The sequence below is a fragment of the Aegilops tauschii genome, chromosome 3, assembly GCF_002575655.3.
Source record: "Aegilops tauschii subsp. strangulata cultivar AL8/78 chromosome 3, Aet v6.0, whole genome shotgun sequence".
NCBI classification, from domain to species: domain Eukaryota; kingdom Viridiplantae; phylum Streptophyta; class Magnoliopsida; order Poales; family Poaceae; genus Aegilops; species Aegilops tauschii.
Genome location: NC_053037.3, coordinates 615,717,897 through 615,743,668, shown reverse-complemented (window position 1 = coordinate 615,743,668; position 25,772 = coordinate 615,717,897). Strand labels below are relative to the sequence as shown.

The following is a 25,772-nucleotide window of genomic DNA, read 5'->3' as shown; positions in this document are numbered from 1 at the left end:
ATCTTTTGTCGTCCAAGGAACCGGCCCTATTTGCGTCAGTATAGCACTCTACTTCTAGGTGGTCATGCATGTGTATAACAATCCTCAACCAGGACAAACCCGTCAGGTATTGAGTTATTCGAACAATAGCATTCACATGATGATTTTCACGAATCATGCATGAACTGGCTCCGTTTCCCCACGTCACTAGTAGCACTTAGCACTTTTACGCACGTCAGTAATAGAAAATGCTATAATGTTGCCCACTGTGAGCAGTATCGTGCACTCGCTAGCAGGCTAGCCCATCAAGTGACTACTGCGCGCACTAGTGAATGGTTTGATGAAGGTTCTGGAAGCATCTAGGCCAGGTATATTCCTGCTTTTTTCTCTTTCGCATGTTTTTTTGTTTTAATTTTTTTCCTTTAGAATTCATGAAATTTTTAAAACTTCACGAACATTATTTGAATTGGCGAAAATTTTATTTAATAAACATTTTTTTAACTTCAGACACATTATTCGAATTTGTGTTTTCTAAAATTTCTCAAGTAGTTTTCAAATTCGTGGAAATTATTTGTATTCGTGATTTTTCTAATTATTAATAGATTTTGAAATTTAGGAACATTATATGAAATTCATGAACTTTTTTAAATGTCAAGAACATTGTTTAATCACGAACACTATTTGACTTTATTAAGTTTTCTTCAGTTCTGTGAACATTTCTTGAATTCATGAACTTTATTTTTATTTTCATGGTCTTTTATAATACATGAACACCTTTTCCAATTCACAAAACTTTATTAGAATTCAGGAATTTTTTTATTTCGGTATCTTCTTTTTAATTTCACGTGTTCTAAAATTCACGAAAATTTTAAAAATTTATGAACAATTTATAAATCATGAACATTTATTCTAATTCATGACTATCTTTTGATTTGTGATCATTTTGAAATTCGTTGACATTTTTCAAAATCATGAGCATATTTTAAATATGTGAATATTTTTTAAAAAAATAACACCTTCCAAATTCATAAACATATTTTGAATCCATCGACATTTTATAAAATTCATGGTCATTTTTCGAATTCCTGAATTTTTTAATTTGACAGACTTTTTATACATGCTTTGACTATAAAAAAAAGCTGATACAGGGCGGGCATTCGATACTTGTTATGAGGTCAGACAGAGGCCTGCCCCAAGGAACCAATGATGAAGAAACCCAAAAAAAAAGATTAGGCGAGTGCTACAGGGCACCACTATATCTCACATCAAGCGAGTCTAGCTTTCGACTTGTTGAAGGGGCGAGCGAGATAGACCGGCTCACGCCCGCGGGAGGCCACATCCTCTTTTTCAGTTTTTTTTTATGTTTTATGTTTTCGTTTTTGCTTTATTTTTGTACTTTTAGTTATACTTTCAAATTTTCTAAATATATATATATATATATATATATTACAAAAAACACTTGACAAAAAACATATGAAAGATGATGAACAAGTATATGAAAAATGTTGAACAAGTATTTGAAAAATGTTATTCAAGAATTCAGAAGAAATGTTGAATCTATACAGTAATATTGTTGATCATGTATAAAAAATGATGATTTTTTTATCATGTATATAAAAAATTAATCAAGCATTTTCAAAAATATGTTGCACAAGTACTAGAAAAATGTTAAACAACATTTGGGAAATGTTCAATGTGAATATAAAAAATGTTGACCATGAATTAGGAAAATAATGAAAAAAAATATCATGTACATAAAAATTTTAGTTTAGCATTTCAAAAAATGTTGAACATGTATCTGAAAAATATGTTAAACATGTATAGAAAAAAGTTAAACTAGTATTAAAAAATGAAGAAAAAATTCCATCATGTCTATAAAAATGTTAATCAAGCATTTGATAAAATGTTGAATAAGTATTTGACCTAGTACGTGCATGTGGTTTGTTGTTGTGTTAACAGACTCGATGTCATTTCGTGCAGGTCCAGTTAATCCTACACTTGAGTATACTTCAGTTGACTAAAGAACCATTTATGGTCAGTCGATTCTCTTTTCCACACTGTGGACACACACTACACTATCCCGCACGCATTCAGCATGCAGCCAATGCGTGCATGACGGGTGACGCGACCACAGAACTAACGACGCATGTTAGTGGAGAGCAATTGCGACCAATCCAACGACCTTGTCCAGTTTGAATTTAGGATACCTTTTTATGAATTTTCTCTATCATGTCAGTATGAGTCCAAATGTTTTCTATGTTTCTTTTTTGTGTATTCTTTTTGTTAAAATGTGTGTGTATGCAAGCCCCTGTGTGTCACACTCGAGGTCACCCTTTTCTTTTATATTATAATAAGATGTGACGTGCTTATTCTTGCATATTATAAAGACCCGGTTTCTTAGCAAATTGTATGCACTTTTTTCATTATTTCTTTCAGTTTTTTCATTTCTTTATTTTAAAAGGGTAATACGATGTCACTAATTCATTCTTTCTCGGGAAACTTCACTACTTTAGTTTATTTTAGTTTATTGATTGAAAATACCAATGCCACCAATTCATTAATTCTTAGGAAACCATTTTTTGTGAAACTTTCACTATTACATGCATATTCTTGCATATTTTAAAACAATTTCTGTGTAAATTGTATGCAAATTTTGTCATTATTGTTTTTAGTTTTTTTATTATTTTCTTTATTTTTAAAAGGGAATATCAATGCGACTAATTCAATATTCCTCATAATACTTCATTATTTTGATTTAGTTATTTTGCCTAGGAAAACTTCATTATCTTGATTTTGTTTTAGTTTTTGTTTATTTTTCTTTCTTTTTAAGGGTAGTACCAATGCCACCAGTTCATTAGTTCTTAGGAATTGTTTTGTGCGAATAGTCTATTAAGTGCATTTCTTGGATATTATAAAAATATGCACTTTTTGTGTAAATTGTATGCACATTTTTTCAGTATTTTTTTGTTTTTGTTTTCTTTCTTCTTAAAGGGTATTACCAATGCCATAAATTCATTCTTCCTCATAAAACTTCATTGTTTTGATTTTGTTATTCTTCCTCAGAAAACTTAATCACTTTAATTTAATTTTAATTTTTATTTCTTCTTCATGGGTAGTACTAATGCCACCAATTAATTACTTCTTAGGAAATTTCTGTCTTGCAAAGTTTCTACTATTACAGGCTTACTCGTGCATACTATAAAAAGACGCAATTTCAGTGTAAATTATCTGTAAAATATTTCATTATTTGTTTTCATCCTTTTTATTATTAAACGGTAATACCGATGCCACTAATTCATTCTTCCTCATAATACTTCATCATCTTGATTTTTCTATTTCATTTTCTTTATTCTTTACAGGTAATACAGATGCCACCAATTCATTATTTCGTAGGAAAAAATTGTAAAAGAATCCACTATTATGTGATTATTCTTGCATATTATGAGAAGATAAAAATTATGTGTAAATTTTGTCAATATTTGTTTTTTTGTTTCTTCTTAAAGGGTAATAACATTCCCACTAATTCACTCTTTCTCAGAAAACTTCATTTATTTTGATTTTATTCTTTGTTTGATTTATTCACTCTTTCCCACCAATTCATTACTTGTTACTTTTTTTGTAAAAATTCCAATATTACGTGCTTATGCTTGCATATTATAAAAGGCACAATTTCTTTGAGAATTGTATGCAAATTTTGTATTCATTTTCTTTAGTTTTCTATGAGGGTAATACAAATGCCATGAATTCATTCTTCCTCAGAAAACTTCATTATTTTGAATTTATTTTGTTCTTCATTTCTTTTTTTAGGCTAGTAACAGCGCCACCAATTAATTACTTCTTAGCAAACTATTTTTTGCTAAAATTTCTCTATTATATAATTATTCTTGCATAATATAAAAACCGCAACTTGTATGTAAATTATGCGCAAATTTTGTTGTTATTTACTTTTTTTAATTTTGTATAACTTTGAAGGGTAATTCCAACGCCGATAATTTATTCTTTCTTGGAAAACTTCTTTATTTTGATTTTGTTTTATATTTTAGTCCATTTTGTATCTTTTTATAGGGTAATAGCAATTCCACTAATTCCTTTGTTATGAGGATAAACTTATGTTTTCGCAAAAATTCCACTATTATATTCTTATTCTTGCATATTATTAAAAAAATTCTATGTTATTTGGAAATAAGAAGACTCGATAAACTAGAATTTTTATATTATAGTTGAGTAATATTATTTTCCTTTTAAATTTTGTGTTATTCTAGTTCCATGATTCATTTTCTTTTACAGAGAAATGTTTTCTTCTTATCTTTTTATTGTTCAAATTTTCTATCAGATATCTATGGGACGTTTGAGGCAAAAGAACAAGAAGAAAATATTCTTCGTTGATTACCTAACCGGAACTATACCTATGTAGCATCTCATTCATAAATCACATGCATCATAAGTATAATTAGCAATTAAATACCACTTTAGCTATACTTTAGTTGACTGAAAAACCAATTACGGTCAATCGATTCTCTTTCCAAATTGTGCACACACACTACACTACCCCGCATGCATGCAGCCAGTGCGTGCATGAGAGGTGACCGTGGCGGATCCAGTATTTGAAGTTACATGGGGCGGACTTTTAAAGGTAACGAAAAATTGAAGCCACGATACAATCAAATAAGACAATCTAGGAAATTAATTGGTCAACTAGTATGCATTCTGGCAAGGCGATCAACACAATGAATTACTCATAGTAGTTTTATTCCCAAGAAGTAAGTCAAAAATATATAATGCAAAAATCATATAGAGAATCAATATGCTTCATCATCTTCTCAAGTGCGTATAACGTCAAATTGGTAATTAATTTTCAGTATTCAACTTTTGAGAATTATTCCAACCAGCCAATGTGACAACAAACTAAAGAATGATAATGTAGATGAGGGTAAGATCCGGCCACAGCGAAATAACCTGATCCTTGCAATTTTGAGGGGGCTGTGTGGCGGCGGCGACCGAACGGCACCAGAAACAGGTGAACTTTCTTCTCCTTCTCTATCTAACACCATTGGTTCGGTGCACTCGAACAGATCTGGGCAGCGCCGAGGCGGCAGTGGAGGGCGCCGCATCAAGGCGGTAGTGGAGGTTCGCCTGAAGCCCATCGGTCTCACGAACGATAATTGAGAACGTCAAGGCTCGGGCTGTGTAGGAAATTAATGGGCTCATCTCATCTTTTTCATTGGGCCTTACTTGAGTGGCCCATCTCTAGCGTTATGTGGCTTATCTTGTAGCGAACCGTTTCTTTCTTCTTCTTCTCTTCCTCGTCTCTCAACCGGACCTCTGATACGTCTCCAACGTATCTATAATTTTTGATTGTTCCATGCTATTATATTACCCGTTTTGGATGTTTATGGGCTTTATTATACACTTTTATATTATTTTTGGGACTAATCTATTAACCGGAGGCCCTGCCCAAATTGTTGTTTTCTTGCCTATTTCAGTGTTTCGAAGAAAAGGAATATCAAACGGAGTCCAAACGGAATGAAACCTTCGGGAGAGTTATTTTTGGAATGCAAGCAATCCAGGAGACTTGGAGTAGACGTCAGGGAAGCTTCGAGGTGGCCACGAGGCAGGGAGGCGCGCCTGCCCCCCTGGGCGCGCCCCCCCACCCTCGTGGGCCCCTCGTGGCTCCGCTGACCGACTTCTTTCGCCTATATATGTCCATATACCCTAAAAACATCAGGGAACAGAATAGATCGGGAGTTCTGCCGCCGCAAGCCTCTGTAGCCACCAAAAACCAATCGGGACCCTGTTCCGGCACCCTGCCGAAGGGGGGAACCCTCACCGGTGGCCATCTTCATCATCCCGGCGCTCTCCATGACGAGGAGGGAGTAGTTCACCCTCGGGGCTGAGGGTATGTATCAGTAGCTATGTGTTTGATCTCTCTCTCTCTCTCGTGTTCTTGAGGTGATACGATCTTGATGTATCGCGAGCTTTGCTACTATAGTTGGATCTTATGATGTTTCTCCCCCTCTACTCTCTTGTAATGGATTGAGTTTTCCCTTTGAAGTTATCTTATCGGATTGAGTCTTTAAGGATTTGAGAACACTTGATGTATGTCTTGCATGTGCTTATCTGTGGTGACAATGGGATATCACGTGATTCACTTGATGTATGCTTTGGTGATCAACTTGCGGGTTCTGTGACATTGTGAACTTATGCATAGGGGTTGGCACACGTTTTCGTCTTGACTCTCCGGTAGAAACTTTGGGGCACTCTTTGAAGTTCTATGTGTTGGCTGAATAGATGAATCTGAGATTGTGTGATGCATATCGTATAATCATACCCACGGATACTTGAGGTGACATTGGAGTATCTAGGTGACATTAGGGTTTTGGTTGATTTCTGTCTTAAGGTGTTATTCTAGTACGAACTCTATGATAGATCGAACGGAAAGAATAGCTTCATCTTATTTTACTACGGACTCTTGAATAGATCGATCAGAAAGGATAACTTTGAGGTGGTTTCGTACCCTACCATAATCTCTTCGTTTGTTCTCCGCTATTAGTGACTTTGGAGTGACTCTTTGTTGAATGTTGAGGGATAGTTATATGATCCAATTATGTTATTATTGTTGAGAGAACTTGCACTAGTGAAAGTATGAACCCTAGGCCTTGTTTCAACACATGGCAACACCGTTGTGCTCACTTTTATCATTAGTTACCTTACTGTTTTTATATTTTCAGATTACAAAAACCTATATCTATCATCCATATTGCACTTGTATCACCATCTCTGCGCCGAACTAGTGCACCTATACAATTTACCATTGTATTGGGTGTGTTGGGGACACAAGAGACTCTTTGTTATTTGGTTGCAGGGTTGTTTGAGAGAGACCATCTTCATGCTACGCCTCCCACGGATTGATAAACCTTAGGTCATCCACTTGAGGGAAATTTTCTACTGTCCTACAAACCTCTGCACTTGGAGGCCCAACAACGTCTACAAGAAGAAGGTTGCGTAGTAGACATCAAGCTCTTTTCTGGCGCCGTTGCCGGGGAGGTGAGTGCTTGAAGGTATATCTTTAGATCTTGCAATCGAATCTTTTAGTTTCTTGTTTTATCACTAGTTTAGTCCATAAAAGAAAACAACAACAAAATGGAATTGAGTTTGTCCCATACGCTTCATGTTTTTAATATCTTTCGTGAGAATGATGGAAAGGAAAATTGTGCTCAAGTGCTAGGAGAAGAAGTCTATAAAATGTTTGGCACTAAATCTTTGAATGATGAGCATGACTGCAATGTTGTTAGTATGAATTCTTTAAATATCCATAGTACTAATGATGATTGCACTAGTCATGATGAAAATATATCTTATAAGCATGTCGATTTTTGTGGAGTGCATAGAGTTTGCAAGTACATACCAAACAGGGAAGATAGATTTTGCAAGAGGCATAAGTATTTGGAAACTAAATGGTTGCAAGAAAGGCTAGATGTTTGTGCTGAAAATTTAAACTTTCTTAGTCGTACTTGTGAACTTTGCAATGAACGTGATCATTTGAGTACCCAATGCAACTTGTTTCATGATCGTATCGTGTCCAAAAATTGTGATGACTTGATTTTCCTTGCACATCATAATGAACTTAGTTTGCTCTTGGGTTAATAAGAAATGAAACGTATAACTAAGGTTATTCCAGAATTTGCCCTTGATAGAGTTCTTAATTTCGATCTAGAAGAAATTTATATGTATTGTGCGGTGAATTGCATTGAAAATCCCTATATTGCCAATTACATAAAGAAAAGAAAACAAGTAGAGGATGAAGAGAATACTAATGAAAGGGAAGAGACTTCCCAATATCCTCCTATTATTTCTTATAATGAATCAGGTAACGAGGAGGAGCCTTCTATTCAACCCATCTCATTAATAAGGAGATCCAAAAAGAGGGTCAAACCCACACATGATGTGAAGAAGAAAAAGAAAAGACGGAGAAGCAAAGGTAGAAAGGTATCCCTCCCAAATGATGTTGCTCCTATTACTCATTGTGATGATGATAATTTCTATACTATTGGTGCTATCCATACTATTAATGATGAGAGTGATTATGCTTATGATATGAAAAGGCCCAAGCTTGGGGATGCTATGTTTGATGAGAATGACATGTTTGAGAATATATTTGCTGAAATTAATGTTTGTCCCAAGCTTGGGGATGCTATGTTTATTGAAGATGATATTTTTTGTCCCCCAAGCTTTGATAAGCAAATTTACTATGATGAAAGCATGCCTCCTATCTATGATGATTATTGTGATGACACGTATGCTTTAAAGAATAATGATAACCATGAAACTTGTCATCTTGATCTTAATTTTCACTCACATGATAGTTATTTTGTTGAGTTTGCTCCCACTATTCATGAGAAGAAGTTTGCTTATGTGGAGAGTAATAAAATTTCTATGCTTGTAGATCATGAAAAGAATGCTTTAGGTGCTGGTTATATTGTTGAATTCATTCATGATGCTAATGAAAATTATTATGAGGGAGGAACATATGCTTGTAGGAATTGCAATAATATCAAGTTTCCTCTCTATGTGCTTAAACTTTTGAAGTTATGCTCGTTTTGCCTTACTATGCTAGTTGATTATTGTTCCCATAAGTTGTTTGCTCACAAAATCCCTATGCATAGGAAGTGGGTTAGACTTAAATGTTCTAGTCATATTCTTCATGATGCTCTCTTTATGTTTCAATTCTTATCTTTTATGTGAGCATCATTGAAATCATCATGCCTAGCCAGGGGCGTTAAACGTTAGCGCTTGTTGGGAGGCAACCCAATTTTATTTTTGTTCTTTGCTTTTTGCTCCTGTTTAGTAATAAATAATTCATATAGCCTCTGGTTAGATGTGGTTTTATGTTTTAATTAGTGTTTGTGCCAAGTAGAACCTTTGGGAAGACTTGGGTGAAGTCTTTATGATCTTGCTGTAAAAAACAGAAACTTTAGCGCTCACGAGATTAGCTAAAACAATTTACTGGAGAGTGCTATTTAGTTGATTCTTTTTGCAGATGATTACTAGACAAATTCCTCAGGTCCACCAATTTATTTCAGAATTTTTGGAGTTACAGAAGTATACGTTTGATACAGATTACTACAGACTGTTCTGTTTTTAACAGATTCTGTTTTCTATGTGTTGTTTGCTTATTTTGATGAATTTATGAGTAGTATCGGAGGGTATGAACCATAGAGAAGTTGGAATACAGTAGATATTACACCAATATTAATTTAGAATGAGTTCACAACAGTACCTAAGTGGTGATTTATTTTCTTATACTAACGGAGCTTACGAGTTTTCTGTTAAGCTTTGTGTTGTGAAGTTTTCAAGTTTTGGGTAAAGATTCGATGGACTATGGAATAAGGAGTGGCAAGAGCCTAAGCTTGGAGATGCCCAAGGCACCCCAAGGAAATATTCAAGGATAATCAAGAGCCCAAGATTGGGGATGCCCCGGATGGCATCCCCTCTTTCGTCTTCGTTCATCGGTAACTTTACTTGGAGCTATATTTTTATTCACCACATGATATGTGTTTTGCTTGGAGCGTCATTTTATTTTCTTTTGTTTTGCTTGCTGTTTGAATAAAATACCAAGATCTGAAATTCTTAAATGTTAGAGAGTCTTCACATAGTTGCATAATTATTCAACTACTCATTGATCTTCACTTATATCTTTTGGAGTAGTTTGTCGTTTGCTCCAGTGCTTCACTTATATCTTTGAGAGCACGGCGGTGGATTTATTTTGAAGAAATTGATGAAATCTCATGCTTCACTTATATTATTTTGAGAGTCTTTTAGAACAGCATGGTAATTTTCTTTGGTTATGAATTTAGTTCTAATATGATGGGCATCCAAGAGGAATGTAATAAAAACTTTCATATAAAGTGCATTGAATACTATGAGAAGTTTGATTCTTTATGATTGTTTTGAGATATGAAGATGGTGATATTAGAGTCATCCTAGTTGAGTAGTTGTGAATTTGAGAGATACTTGTGTTAAAGTTTGTGATTCCCGTAGCATGCACGTATGGTGAACCGTTATGTGATGAAGTCGGGGCATGATTTATTTATTGATTGTCCTCCTTATGAGTGGCGGTCGGGGATGAGCGATGGTCTTTTCCTACCAATCTATCCCCCTAGGAGCATGCGCGTAGTACTTCGTTTCGATAACTAATAGATTTTTGCAATAAGTATGTGAGTTCTTTATGACTAATGTTGAGTCCATGGATTATACGCACTCTCACCCTTCCACCATTGCTAGCCTCTCTAATACCGCGCACCTTTCGCCGGTATATACACCCACCATATACCTTCCTCAAAACAGCCACCATACCTACCTATCATGGCATTTCCATAGCCATTCTGAGATATATTGCCATGCAACTTACCACCGTTCCGTTTATTATGACACGCTCCATCATTGTCATATTGCTTTGCATGATCATGTAGTTGACATCGTATTTGTGGCAAAGCCACCATTCATGATTTTCATACATGTCACTCTTGATTCATTGCACATCCCGGTACACCGCTGGAGGCATTCATATAGAGTCATATCTTGTTCTAAGTATCGAGTTGTAATTCTTGAGTTGTAAGTAAGTAAAAGTGTGATGATCATCATTATTAGAGCATTGTCCCAGTGAGGAAAGGATGATGGAGACAATGATTCCCCCACAAGTCGGGATGAGACTCCGGACGAAAAATAAAAAAATAAAAAAAGAGAAAAAAAGAGGCCATAAAAAAGAGAAAAGGCCCAAATTAAAAAATAAAAATAAAAAAATGAGAGAAAAAGAGAGAAGGGGCAATGCTACTATCCTTTTACCACACTTGTGCTTCAAAATACCACCATGATCTTCATGATAGAGAGTCTCCTATGTTGTCACTTCCATATACTAGTGGGAATATTTCATTATAGAACTTGGCTTGCATATTCCAATGATGGGCTTCCTCAAAATGCCCTAGGTCTTCGTGAGCAAGCGAGTTGGATGCACACCCACTTAGTTTCTTTTTGAGCTTTCATACACTTATAGCTCTAGTGCATCCGTTGCATGGCAATCCCTACTCACTCACATTGATATCTATTGATGGGCATCTGCTACCTCTTGAGCACTGCGTTGGTTTTCTCTTGAAGAGGAAAGGGTGATGCAGCAAAGTAGCGTAAGTATTTCCCTCAGTTTTTGAGAACCAAGGTATCAATCCAGTAGGAGGCCACGCACGAGTCCCTCGCACCTACACAAACAAATAAATCCTCGCAACCAACGCGATAAGGGGTTCTCAATCCCTACACGGTCACTTACGAGAGTGAGATCTGATAGATATGATAAGATAATATTTTTGGTATTTTTGTGATAAAGATGCAAAGTAAAGAAAACAAAATAAAAACGGCGCCAGAAATAGCTTGTTGTCGGGAGATTAATATGATGGAAAATAGACCCCGGGGGCATAGGTTTCACTAGTGGCTTCCCTCAAGAGCATAAGTATTTACGGTGGGTGAACAAATTACTGTTGAGCAATTGACAGAATTGAGCATAGTTATGAGAATATCTAGGTATGATCATGTATATAGGCATCACGTCCGAGACAAGTAGACCGACTCCTGCCTGCATCTACTAGTATTACTCCACACATCGACCGCTATCCAGCATGCATCTAGAGTATTAAGTTCATAAGAACAGAGTAATGCTTTAAGCAAGATGACATGATGTAGAGGGATAAGCTCATGCAATATGATATAAACCCCATCTTGTTATCCTCGATGGCAACAATACAATACGTGCCTTGCTGCCCCTACTGTCACTGGGAAAGGACACCGCAAGATTGAACCCAAAGCTAAGCACTTCTCCCATTGCAAGAAAAATCAATCTAGTAGGCCAAACCAAACTGATAATTCGAAGAGACTTGCAAAGATAACCAATCATACATAAAAGAATTCAGAAGATTCAAATATTGTTCATAGATAAACTTGATCGTAAACCCACAATTCATCGGTCTCAACAAACACACCGCAAAAGAAGATTACATCGAATAGATCTCCACGAGAGAGAGGGAGAACATTGTATTGAGATCCAAAAAGAGAGAAGAAGCCATCTAGCTAATAACTATGGACCCGAAGGTCTGAGGTAAACTACTCACACATCATCGAAGAGGCTATGGTGTTGATGTAGAAGCCCTCCATGATCGATGCCCCCTCCGGCGGAGCTCCGGAACAGGCCCCATGATGGGACCTCACGGGTACAGAAGGTTGCGGTGGTGGAATTAGGTTTTTGGCTCCGTATCTGGTAGTTTGGGGGTACGTAGGTATATATAGGAGGACGGAGTACGTCGGTGGAGAACGTGGGGCCCACGAGGGTGGAGGGCGCCCCCCCTACCTCGTGGCTTCCTGGTAGCTTTCTTGACGTAGGGTCCAAGTCCTCTGGATCATGTTCGTTCCGAAAATCACGTTCCCGAAGGTTTCATTCCGTTTGGACTCCGTTTGATATTCTTTTTCTGCAACTCTGGAATAGGCAAAAAAACAACAATTCTGGGCTGGGCCTCCGATTAATAGGTTAGTCCCAAAAATAATATAAAAGTGTATAATAAAGGCCAATAATGTCCAAAACAAAATATAATATAGCATGGAGCAATAAAAAATTATAGATACGTTGGAGACGTATCAGCATCTCCATAGCCCGTTGATACGCCTAGTTGATGTGAGACTATCTTCTCCTTTTTGTCTTCTCCACAACCACCATTCTATTCCACCTATAGTGCTATGTCCATGGCTCACGCTCATGTATTGCGTGAAGATTGAAAAGGTTTGAGAACATCAAAAGTATGAAACAATTGCTTGGCTTGTCATCGGGGTTGTGCATGATTTAAATATTTTTGTGTGATGAAGATAGAGCATAGCCAGACTATATGATTTTGTAGGGATAGCTTTCTTTGGCCATGTTATTTTGAGAAGACATGATTACTTTGTTAGTATGCTTGAAGTATTATTATTTTTATGTCAATATGGAACTTTAGTCTTGAATCTTATGGATCTGAATATTCATGCCACAATAAAGAAGATTACATTGATAAATATGTTAGGTAGCATTCCACATCAAAAATTATGTTTTTATCATTTACCTACTCGAGGACGAGCAGGAATTAAGCCTGGGGATACTTGATACGTCTCCAACGTATCTATAATTTTTTATTGTTGCATGCTATTATATTACCCGTTTTGGATGTTTATGGGCTTTATTATACACTTTTATATTATTTTTGGGACTAACCTATTAACCAGAGGCCCAGCCCAAATTGTTGTTTTTTGCCTATTTCAGTGTTTCGAAGAATAGGAATATCAAACGGAGTCCAAACGGAATGAAACCTTCGGGAGAGTTATTTTTGGAACGGAAGCAATCCAGGAGACTTGGAGTAGCCGTCAGGGAAGCTTCGAGTTGGCCACAAGGCAGGGAGGCGCGCCTGCCCCCTGGGCGCGCGCCCCACCCTCGTGGGCCCCTCATGGCTCCCTTGACCGACTTCTTTCGCCTATATATGTCCATATACCCTAAAAACATCGGGGAACAGAATAGATCGGGAGTTCCGCCGCCGCAAGCCTTTGTAGCCACCAAAAACCAATCGGGGCCATGTTCCGGCACCCTGCCGGAGGGGGGAACCCTCACCGGTGGCCATCTTCATCATCCCAGCGCTCTCCATGATGAGGAGGGAGTAGTTCACCCTCGGGGCTGAGGGTATGTATCAGTAGCTATGTGTTTGATCTCTCTCTCTCTCTCTCTCTCATGTTCTTGAGGTGATACGATCTTGATGTATCACGAGCTTTGCTACTATAGTTGGATCTTATGATGTTTCTCCCCCTCTACTCTCTTGTAATGGATTGAGTTTTCCCTTTGAAGTTATCTTATCGGATTGAGTGTTTAAGGATTTGAGAACACTTGATGTATGTCTTGCATGTGCTTATCTGTGGTGACAATGGGATATCACGTGATTCACTTGATGTATGCTTTGGTGATCAACTTGCGGGTTCTGTGACATTGTGAACTTATGCATAGGGGTTGGCACACGTTTTCGTCTTGACTCTCCGGTAGAAACTTTGGGGCACTCTTTAAATTTCTATGTGTTGGTTGAATAGATGAATCTGAGATTGTGTGATGCATATCGTATAATCATACCCACGGATACTTGAGGTGACATTGGAGTATCTAGGTGACATTAGGGTTTTGGTTGATTTCTGTCTTAAGGTGTTATTCTAGTACGAACTCTATGATAGATCGAACAGAAAGAATAGCTTCATGTTATTTTACTACGGACTCTTGAATAGATCGATCAGAAAGGATAACTTTGAGGTGGTTTCGTACCCTACCATAATCTTTTCGTTTGTTCTCCGCTATTAGTGACTTTGGAGTGACTCTTTGTTGAATGTTGAGGGATAGTTATATGATCCTATTATGTTATTATTGTTGGGACAACTTGCACTAGTGAAAGTATGAACCCTAGGCCTTGTTTCAACAGATTGCAATACCGTTTGTACTCACTTTTATCATTAGTTACCTTGCTGTTTTTATATTTTCAGATTACAAAAACCTATATCTATCGTCCATATTGCACTTGTATCACCATCTCTTCGCCGAACTAGTGCACATATACAATTTACCATTGTATTAGGTGTGTTGGGGACACAAGAGACTCTTTGTTATTTGGTTGCAGGGTTGTTTGAGAGAGACCATCTTCATCCTACACCTCCCACAGATTGATAAACCTTAGGTCATCCACTTGAGGGAAATTTGCTACTGTCCTACAAACCTCTGCACTTGGAGGCCCAACAACGTCTACAAGAAGAAGGTTGCATAGTAGACATCAACCTCCGATCAAATATGCTTGCCATCCATGGTGGCCACAGGCAGTGGGGGTGGGGCCCTGGGGGTACTAGGTTGCCAAAATTTACCTAAGGCGACCGCCCCTACATGACCCCACGCTGGTGCCGACCCTGACAGGTGAGGCAGCCACATAATTAATGAGGCAAGTTAGTGGAGATTAATTGGTATCAATCCAACGACCTCGTTCAGTTTAATTTAGGACAGATTTTTCAGTATCGTGTTAGTATGAGTCGAAATGTTTTCTATGTTTCTTTCTTGTGTATTCTTTATTTTGATTTTAAAATGTGGGTGTGTGCAAGCGGGCATGTGTGTGGGGGTGCGCGGTGTCACAGTCAAGGTCACCCTTTTCTTTTATATTATATAAAGACGTGACGTGCTTATTATTGCATATTATAAAAGACACACTTTCTTAGCAAATTGTATGCACTTTTTCATAATTTATTTTAGTTATTTTTCTTTATTTATTTTTAAAAGGGTAATACTGATGTCACTAATTCATTCCTTCTCGGGAAACTTCACTATGTTATTTTTTTGTTTATTTCTTCTTTAAGGATAATGCCAATGCCACCAATTCATTAATTCTTAGGAAACCATTTTTTGTGAAAAATGCACTATTACATGCTTATTCTTGCATATTATAAAAAGACGCAATTTCTGTGTAAATTGTATGCAATTTTTGTCATTAATTGTGTTACTTTTTTATTTTTTAAAGGGAGTACCAATGCTACTATTCAATCTTCCTTATAAAACTTCATTATTTTGATTTTGTTATTTTACCTCAGGAAACTTCATTATCTTGATTTAGTTTTTATTTTTGTTTCTTTTTAAGGGTAGTACCAATACCATCAATTCATTACTTCTTAGGATTTTTTTTGCGAATACTAACTATTAAGTGCTCATCCTTAGATATTATAAAAAGACACACTTTCTGTGTAAATTGTAGCCGGGCTCACTCTTAAATACCGCCATCATGCAATAAATACATCAGTAAATGAAAATTCTGCAATCTCTTGCATAATTACACACAGGGCCATCGAATATCAAATAATAATTTAACAAGGTGTAGTCATGGTTATGTAGATCCCTCCACCATTTGACGATGTGTGACAATCTCCAATTTCTTTGAAACATACAGTCGCTTTTTGATTCTGAAATTAGCCAACTGACCTTATTCCATCGGCACATTTATAATGTCGCCCCATACCTTCCCAAGTTCAGTGAGATACTCCAAACTATAATCAGTAGAAAGAGATTTTCTTTATTCCGACTACATCACCATTATCTTCTATATTTCTCTGCCACCCTGAACATGTTTTTAGCTTTTTTTATTATTTTGTCTCGATTTCTGAATTTTTTTCATGATTCTTTATGGACCCATGTCATAATTTATCCATCACCATAATTTTAGAGGTATTGACAAAGAGAAATTATGGTAAGAGATTAAGAAAGAAATAATCATGCGCAGAGACTGAAATTATGACAGAGAGATAGACAAATTATGGTATATGCTGGAATGGCAAAGAAGAAAACGGTAGGTAAATTGTGGTGTGATTGATGGCAGGATGGAAAAAGGAAGACAAATTATGGTGATTAAATTCGTAACTAATTGGTATACATAATTGGTAAGATGGACGCGGTCCTTCTGGCAGGAAAAGGGACATATTTTCAGTTAGTAGAGATTAAGCTAAAATTAACCATTATCACTTACTTATATTGAACTTTTTATTTCGTTATACTTGTTATGTTGATGTACAATTTTCATGAACATATAGTCTTCATTAAACTTAGAAAAATTGACAACATATTATTGTTGATAAGTATGATAATACAATGTTATTTTTCATATAATGCTAGTTATTTTTGGTGGAAACATACTTTTAGTTAATTTATATAGTGTTTTTCAACATAAGTTATTTTCATATTTCATATTTGATGTTTTGACTCTTATAAAATTTCATTCGAATAATACACAATGCCCAAGAAAACTAAAATTGCATGCCAATATAGGGACCTCAAATTAATTAATTATAGTGTTTATGTATGTGTAAAGTCCCATTTGAGCATTATATAATATCTTGGTAAAGAGCTTTAAAGCATGTTATCTAACAAATATCTAGATCTAAGTTTCTAGATTGTATTTACTGATATGTATGTTTTCCACCATGAAAACAATATGAAATCAAGTTAGTTTTTATTTAATTTATTTAACAGATTTTGAGCATAATTTTCAAATATTTTTAAAATTTACATCAGTCAAGTTTGGAATGTACATCAAGTGGAAAAAAAGCACACATCCCATCTTTATTAAACTCTAGCATGTGACACATGAACAAATATACATAAATAGATGGTGCAACTCATTAATCACAGATCCTATTGCTAACACAATGTGAAACAGATGAACACATAGCACGAACTACCTGTAACAAAATATCTCGAGAGAAACAACCGGAGCTAGATATCAATCGGTCTGTCGAGGAGGAGATTGCGCAACCGCCTCCATATAGCAATGTTCACAAGCGAGTTGACGAAGGAAGCCATGGTGTCGAATGCGTGAGTTGACGATGTCGCGTGCCGCGTCGACCTATTTGTGTCCTAGCTAGCATTGTGGATTGTTGATCCCACTTACCACGGGATATTTGTGTCCTAACTTAGTACTTTTCTCTTTGGAACTTGATGTCGGTTCCGACTGGCAAAGGCTCTCGATCGCTACCCCATCTCAATCACGAAGACAATTCTACACCCCATCCCTTCAACGTAAGAAATGTGAAGAGAACTAGACAAGATCAGGCTAGGTACGTGGATGCATGGTGCTTGTTGCGCTGACCGCATGCCGTGCCATTTTTTCCAAGCCGATTCTTTTGTTCGTTTTCCAAGGGGTCCACTTGTTGAGCAGTTGTAAAAGTCCACATGCTTGTGTGTGCAAAACACGGTGGATCTCCTGAGCCGCAGGGTCGTCCACCGTGACGTGAAAGAATGACCGCTTGCACACGGGGTAAAAGTACTGACAAATTTCTGATAGTAGCGTACGTTTAGCTGGCACACGTACTGCAAATGGCGTAGGCGCCCAACCAACTGGTACTACTGATCACCGGTCTGCAGCAACACACATACGGCTGTTCCACACGTACGCATTGGTTTTTTTTTTGGGGGGGGGGGGGGGGGGGGGGGGGGGGGCATTAGTTAGGCATACAGGGTCACGTTAACAAAGAAAAACCTGCCATGTGTGTGTGTGTGTGTTCATAGGGTTTTTTTGCTGGTGTCAAGGGGTTGAATATATGTGCGTGTGTGTAAGCATTTGTGTTTGTATTTCCTCTCTTGTTTGTAACTTGGCCTTCACAGGTGGGGCAGCTGTGGTGTGTTGTGCTTCGGTTGACCGATGGAAAGGTGCATGCCCGCGCCGGCCATCTCGTGATTCCGAACCAGTGAAATTCCGTGGCCCTCATTCTAAATATTAACAAACTCCGTGGCCTGAGCAAGTGAGAACGACTAGTATTAATTTGCTGGAAGAAAAATCTTGGTAGTACTCCTACTAAACATTCTTTGGATAGCTTGGTAGGAGTATAAACTAGCTGAAAAAATTCTCTGAAATCCATTCAGAAATCACTTTAAATCTCAAAGGGCCCCACACAGATTAGCTAACATAGAGCGAGCCCACTTCCACCTGGCTACACCGGATTGGGTGATTGGATCCTTGGCCAGTGAGAATGTTATCGAAAGATGTCGCCAGCAGCTGTCTCTGACTCCTTTGAAACTTGCTGCTCCTTTTTGTTTCCGACCGCTCGCTTCGACCTTTCACCAAGATAATCCTGCGGTACCTAACTAACGGAAGGAAGCTAGCTAGGCCACACATGCGTGTACCGCGCACGTACGTGCATGGGCATTTCGTCCAGCTCTTGACTGACGCGGCTGGCATGACATGTTGCCACACTGACATGTGGACCCGGGTCCAATCACCTACTCCGTTGTTTAAAGCAACTTCAACGCGCCAACTCATTTCGTCCACGCGTATCCGTTTGGGTCAAAACGAACATAAAAATTGGCGCAATGCGCCGATCCAAGCGGACGCGCGTCCGCTTTCAGTCCGCCTGCCGATCCATTTTCAGCCCAAATTTGGGTCTCATTTGCGTCGGTGTGGACACGAGGCAGACGCGCGCGACGCCCCCCGCGTGCCCCCGGCCAGCTCCTTCGACAACGCGGCCGGGCTCGTTTAACGCTTCCAAGGCCGCCGTACGCCGTCAGGCCAGCTACCTGGTCCACAGGGGAGGCACGCGTCTCTTTGTCGGTCAGCTTCTTTGACGACGCCCGCAAGCTGCTCGACGGTTTGCCCACAAGGTACTACCGCTAGGTGTTGCGTGTACAGGTGAAACAGCGGTAGTAGAGTAGAGCAGCGCAGTACTACTGCACGGAGCGGTACTACCGCCCACTACTGGCGCTCTACTTCCACGCAGAGGGCAAACGTATCTAGAGGATAAAAAATAGGCGGAAGAGTGACGGTAGTCGGACACAGAAGTACCGCGACAAGCTGTACTACCGTTGGGCAGGTGCGGTACTACCGTCCGAAACGGTACTACCGTGCCCAACTGCCGCCCTACTACCGTCAAAGACAAAGCGAGTCCAGAAGCCCAAAAATGAGCAGCAGAGCCCGCGGCACTGGACCGCGGAAGTACCATGCAAGCGGTACTACCGCTAGTGAGCTTCAAAATAGCCCAAGCAAACAGATGCAACAAGAAAACTAGAACTGCTATAACTTCTGTATATGAGCTCCGAATTGAGCAAACTCAAGCTTGTTGGATAGATGACGAGGAGTACTATCCAAACAGCCAATGATATAGAGATGTGAAACCTCTATGAAAGAAGAACCGGCAAAAACTCCATCATCGAAAACATCATAGAAGATGCACGTGAACTCCGTTTTCGATGAACTCGAGCTTGTCATGAAGATGACCATAAGTTCTAAAACTCACGAAGAGAAACACAAAACAAGAATCAAGAAAGATGATGCAAGTATGCAAATGATTTGAGCTCTCTAGAACAATATAGCTACTCACTCGAGAGCCCCCCTTGATAGTATGACAATCGATCATATAACCCGATCTCCAAACTACCACTATGAGATCGGTAAAATAGAAAACCTATCAAGGGAAAACCTTTGCCTTGCACATAGTCCACTTAAGGTAAATGATGACGATCTTGACTTCCTCAAGTTGGACCACCTTTGTTGATTGTGTTGGCTTAATGAAGACTAGTTGATTGCTCCCCCATACTCCACTATGGGTGAGCCGCTCTTCGACACATCTTCACAAGTAGTCTATTGTCACCACAATGGACGGCAAGCTTCAAGCACGTGATCGCTTCATGATGCTCCACTTGAACTTGCACACCAGAACCTTGATGACGATCACCACTTGATGTCATCCTCCATGGGTTGTATGAGATCTTACTTTTGATGCATGCCCATGGAAGCAAACCTAACCCCACAGCGAACCCTCACATAAACCATGGGTTAGTACACAAAGCTTTCATTTTTTAAATTGCATTACTGACCATGCTCTGTTGTCTGAGGAGGAGTAAATTACATGCATGCAGGAACCAGCAGTTGCTTCTTCGATCAATTTTCAATCCGCAGTACATATTTTTGCTGATAACTATCCATCAGTTTCTAGTTTGCATGGATGTTGAACTTGTTTTGTTTCAAATACTTGGAGAACGCTTTTGATCCAATGACACAATACTAACACTACAGGTCGTCCGGGCGACTAAGATCGGTACTCGTGAGTTAGAGGACTAAGGTTGGTTCTTTTAGGCTTCATTGACTAAGATCAGTACTTCTAGGCCCGGATGACTCAAATCGGTATTTTTTCACCCGAACAACTAAGATCATTACCTGTGAGCATAAATGACTAAGACCGACTAGTGAGCCCAAACGATTAAGAACGGTACTTGTGGGTCCAGCTGACTAGTATCAATACTTGTGGGTCTGAAAGACTAAAATCGGTACTTCTGGACCCGAACGACTAAGATAGTAGCGAGACTGAACGAGTAAGACTGGTAATTATGGGGCCGGAAAACTAAGATTGATACTTGCGGGCCCGAACGACTAAGATCAATAGTAATAAGAACGAACGAGTAAGATTGGTACTGGTGGGTCTGGACGACTAAAATCGGTACTTTTGGGCCTAAACGACTGAGAGTGATATTTGTGCATTCGAACGACTAAAATCGGTACTAGTTAACCTGAAAAAGTAAGATTGATACTTGTGAGCCTAGACCACTAAGAGCGATACTTATGGACCCGAACGACTAAGAACGGTATTTGTGCACCCAGACGACTAAGATCAGATTATTCTCAAATTAACCATTCTCGCTTATTTATAGTGAACTTTTTATTTTATTATACTTGTTATGTCGATATACAACTTTCATTAACATTTAGTTTTCATTAAACTTAGAAAAATTGACAACATATTATTGTTGTTAAATATGATAATACAATGCTATTCTTCATGTAATGCTACTCTTTATTGGTGGAAAATACTTTTAGTTAATTTATATAGTGTTTTGCAACATAAATTATTTTCAATCTTTCATATTTGATGTTTTGACTCTTATAAACATTTCATTCGACTAGTGCACAATGCCAAAGAAAACTAAAGTTGCATGCCACCATAAATTAATATAGGGACCTCAAATTAATTAATTATAGTGTTTATGTATGTGTAAAGTTCCATTTGAGCATTATATAATATCTTGGTCAAGAGCTTTAAAGTGTGTTATCTAACAAATATCTAGATTTAAGTTTCTAGACTATATTTACTAATATGTGTGTTTTGCACCATGAAAACAATATGAAATCAAGTTAGTTTTTATCTATTTTATTTCAGATTTTGAGCATAATTTTTCAAATAATGTTTAAATTTACACTTGTCAAGTTTGGATGTACATCACGTGGGAAAAAGCACACATCCCATCTTTATTAAACTCTTGTTGTTTACAAGATAGCATGTGCCACACGAGAAATCTATAATACCTAAATAGTTCATTCCCACTATCCTATTTCTCTTAACATGCAAGCTATCCACCTCATCAATCTAACCAAATCAGCAACTCTACACATGCATGACGCCACATCATCATTTTGTTTTCAGCTATGAATACCAATCAACCTCTCTCTGACATGCAATATTCCACATCATGAATTAATCTTTTCATTTTTTATTAAAAAACAGTTTTTTCACCGTTTGCCTCGGGGAGTTATTAGTGCCACCTTGTTGGATGTTTCCTTCATCTCCCTCAATTAAAATCTCCACAGTGGGCAGTAAATCTTCACACTATGGTCTTCCCGATTATGCTACTTCCCTCTTTATTTAGAATTTTAGATACATTAAAACTGAGCGCTTTCCCAGCCCTCTCACGCTATCAGCGATTTTGGCCTTTAGATCTCGCTGTTCGGACATCCCTGGCCGTTCGATCAACTCTACTTTGCGAACTGGGCCACTCGTCCGCAGCTACTCCAGGAGAAAAATATGAAGTCTGTGGTTAACTGGGCCTCCACCCCTTTGGCATTGCAGGCTTCCAGCCCGACACCGCCGCCGCCGTCGCCGAAGGGATCTCACGCAGCGGCCCCTTCCCTCCTCTTGCTCGCTCTGCACCTAGCTAGGCGATTGCGCAACCCTCTCCTCCATTGTCCCTCCTTTTTTTTCCTCCAGCTCCATGTGCTACCTCCCCATGGCGCCTCCCTGTCCCGTTGTTCCATGAAGGTCGAAGGTATGACAAAGATGAGAGGATGAGGACGGGAGGATGGGAAGACGAGTCGAGCTAGAGCAAGGCGGGGACTTCCCAGCTGCCAATGTATTCCTCCACGTCATGCAGACGTTCCCACCCTTACGACCTTAGCAGGCACCATCAAGGGTGGATGTGCTCATCTGTTGGTCATGACCGCTGGTGATGTCCTCTCCTCCAATGGAAGTTGATGTCAAATCCCCTCCTCCAAGGTGACAATCTACTCGTGCAGATTTGCTTCTCCCGGTATTTCACTCAACCCCTACAAATATTTCATGGAATCCATGAGTTCTCTTCTGTACTGATTGAGCCAGTTGCAGGTAAAAAGATTGGGCGATGAGGCAAATGAGATATTAGGGAGGAAGCTAATGTTCAGGTATGGTAGACCGTTCTCATAATTTTGCAATGGCGTCTGTTAATAGGTAATAGGGTGTTACAAAATATAATGGTGATAAGCTCTATTCAGTTGTAGACTTGTAGTAACATCATGCCAGTATCCTCTTTGGCATGTTCTGCACTGTTCACTTTGCTCAAAATTTTGTAATGGAATCATTTTGTTTTGTTAATAGTATGGAATGAACCAACTACGAAAAGTTAGGAAGAATGTCTTCATGATCATTTTTCGGTGCTGCGTACATGAAATACCTTCTCCAAGTTTTAATTTATGAAGCGGACTAGGACCTTTGCTCCAAGCACCTGTGGAAGATACTAGCCGAGCTGCGAACTGGTGAGTCGCAGGCAAAAGAAAATAATGTAGATGCAGTTGCAGGTTGCGGGTGGATAGGCAAGCCGGTTGAGCCGATGTGGGCGATGTGTTCACATGGGCATCCGACATCCGGTCGAGGAGCGAGCCCATGTGGTAAAGCTGCTTCGGGCCTCCCGGACCGCACGCCGATGCTGGTCTAGGCGAAGCCGCGTTCACTGTTAATTAGGTGAAGCAGATCAACAAGAGAAAGTGAGTCATTGGGGTTTGAAGAAAGCAATCAATAGTGAGTTCCTTCAGGCATTCATGGCAGATGATATGCCAGTTGTTGGCAACACTAATGGAGACATGCGTTTCAATTTTCCCAACTTGTTGATGCTTCATTACATGCGTCTATATGCATGTTGTCTCGCCAGGTGCTCTCCTGGTCCATTACCCTGCTTACTCTGGAGCAAACCATCAAACGGTATGGTTTCGGCTAATGTTTCCCTCTATTAACATTTTTACCCTTGTGATTTTCCGTCGTGCAATTTCTATCATGTGCTCGTTTGGTGATGCTTTGATTGTGTAACCTACTTTAGTTTTGGCATGGCTAGATTTTTAGAAAGATATACATATTTGTCGACTATTGTAATCAGGTGTTTGACAAATGGGTATAATCTGCAGCAGAATCTAAATTCATGGTAGCTAATAATAAAAAGCAAGCATCGTATTTATTGCCATGGGATAGAAACAGCATATGACAACTTCATCACACAAGCTTCCTAGAAGTGTGCTTTTGTAAAATAAAATAATTTCATATTCTTCTGCAGCTACCCTCTGTGTTCCTGAGCTCGCGTTTTTCTTCTTTAGCTCATCAGTAAATCTCCAAGAAAACACATGCACATAACTGTATATTTTATGGATTATTTGGAGCAGTGTCATTTCAATTAATGTTCTGTTAGTCGTTACATTTAAATATTTTTTAACGTAAGTCCTTTCCCAAGTTATTTCTCCCTCACAACATTGTTGAGAGCAATGAAGAGGGCGTGACCGAGTTCGTGCCAGGTGACCATGTCCTGCCAGTGTTCATTGGCCAGTGCAAGGAATGTGCTCACTATAATATTTGTGACCTCTACAGGAACAATGTCGATCGGGGCATGCTGGTCTTCACCATCAGCTGGAAACTGATATTCATCTTCGTCCGGACCTCTACCTTCAGTGATTGTTCTGATGCCGTTATTTCCCAATGAAACACCATATTCAGATTCAGAATGCCTCGCGGAATCGGCAAAGGGTTTGAGGGTGGCGATTTTTAGCCTTGGAGTTGTAAGCCTTGCTGTAAGTGAAACATGATATTTTATCTACCGCAATATACTATTAAGGTTGATGAGAATTATTCCATATAAACATCAGCCATTGTTGTATGTTCTTTTCACATGATCAGGCTATGGAACGGGCCAGCATGTATAGGGGATCAGGTGTTATCAGTGTGGACTTGAACCCTGCAAAATATGAACAAGTTACAGTCTATTGCTATCTTCAGAAAGAAAATATATATATACATTTTCATAATTGTTTATGGAGACACACTAAACTTTTGCAAAAAAGACAGCTAAGAAATTTCACTGCACCGACTTTGTAAACCCAAAGGATCACACTTAAGCCAGTGCATGAGGTATGTTATGTTCTCTGCCTGAGCATACATTATCTCTTAATTTGTTCACGGGATGCAATATTGTATCAAATGCTTGCAATTGAGTTATGCTCCCGGTGCTTGTTGAGATGACAAACATTGGAGTCAACAGAGCCGTGGATTGCACTTGCCATGTCGACGCCATGATATCTGCCTTTGAATGCTTTCATGATGTATGTTCTCGATACACTTGTAGTTTGAGCATTCTGAGCGTTGATGTGTTTTCTGCTTTGAACTGAGTCATGAAGTCTGAGTGCAGGGGTGGGGCATGGTTAGGTTGGTGGGTGTCCCACACAAGGAGGTGTCATTCAATACCCACCTGATGAACTTCCTCAATGGCAAGACCATGAAAGGTGCCTTCTTTGGAAACTACAAGCCACACACCAACTTCCCAGACGTCATCAAGATGTAAGTTCATCACGCACGTCGGACCCTTCTAACAGATCAAATTGTGTTCATCGTTCTAAAGAGGAGGAACTGCTGCTTCACGAGGTTGGATGATTAGACTGAGCTTCTTCTGTCATGTCCCTTGCTACTTTTAGATTTGGTGCTTGAGAAACATAAGAAAAATGCTTATAAGATCTTGCCTCAGGTAATGATGTAATAGAGACACCATGTGTTGAGCTCTTTTTTGTCACAAAGAACGAACACTGTTTCGTGTTGTTGTACAGTTTGGTCTTCATTTTAAGTCTGTCTACAACACTCGCCAGTAGCCAGCAGTCTTTACTTACTTTGTACATGAACATTTTGCA

At 38.8% G+C, this 25,772-nt stretch overlaps 1 pseudogene; it reads left to right on the top strand.

The window, feature by feature from the left end:
* The first annotated feature begins 23,742 nt into the window (after positions 1 to 23,742).
* On the top strand, positions 23,743 to 25,432 carry LOC109767894 (alcohol dehydrogenase 3-like; annotated as a pseudogene).
* Positions 25,433 to 25,772: the final 340 nt, after the last annotated feature.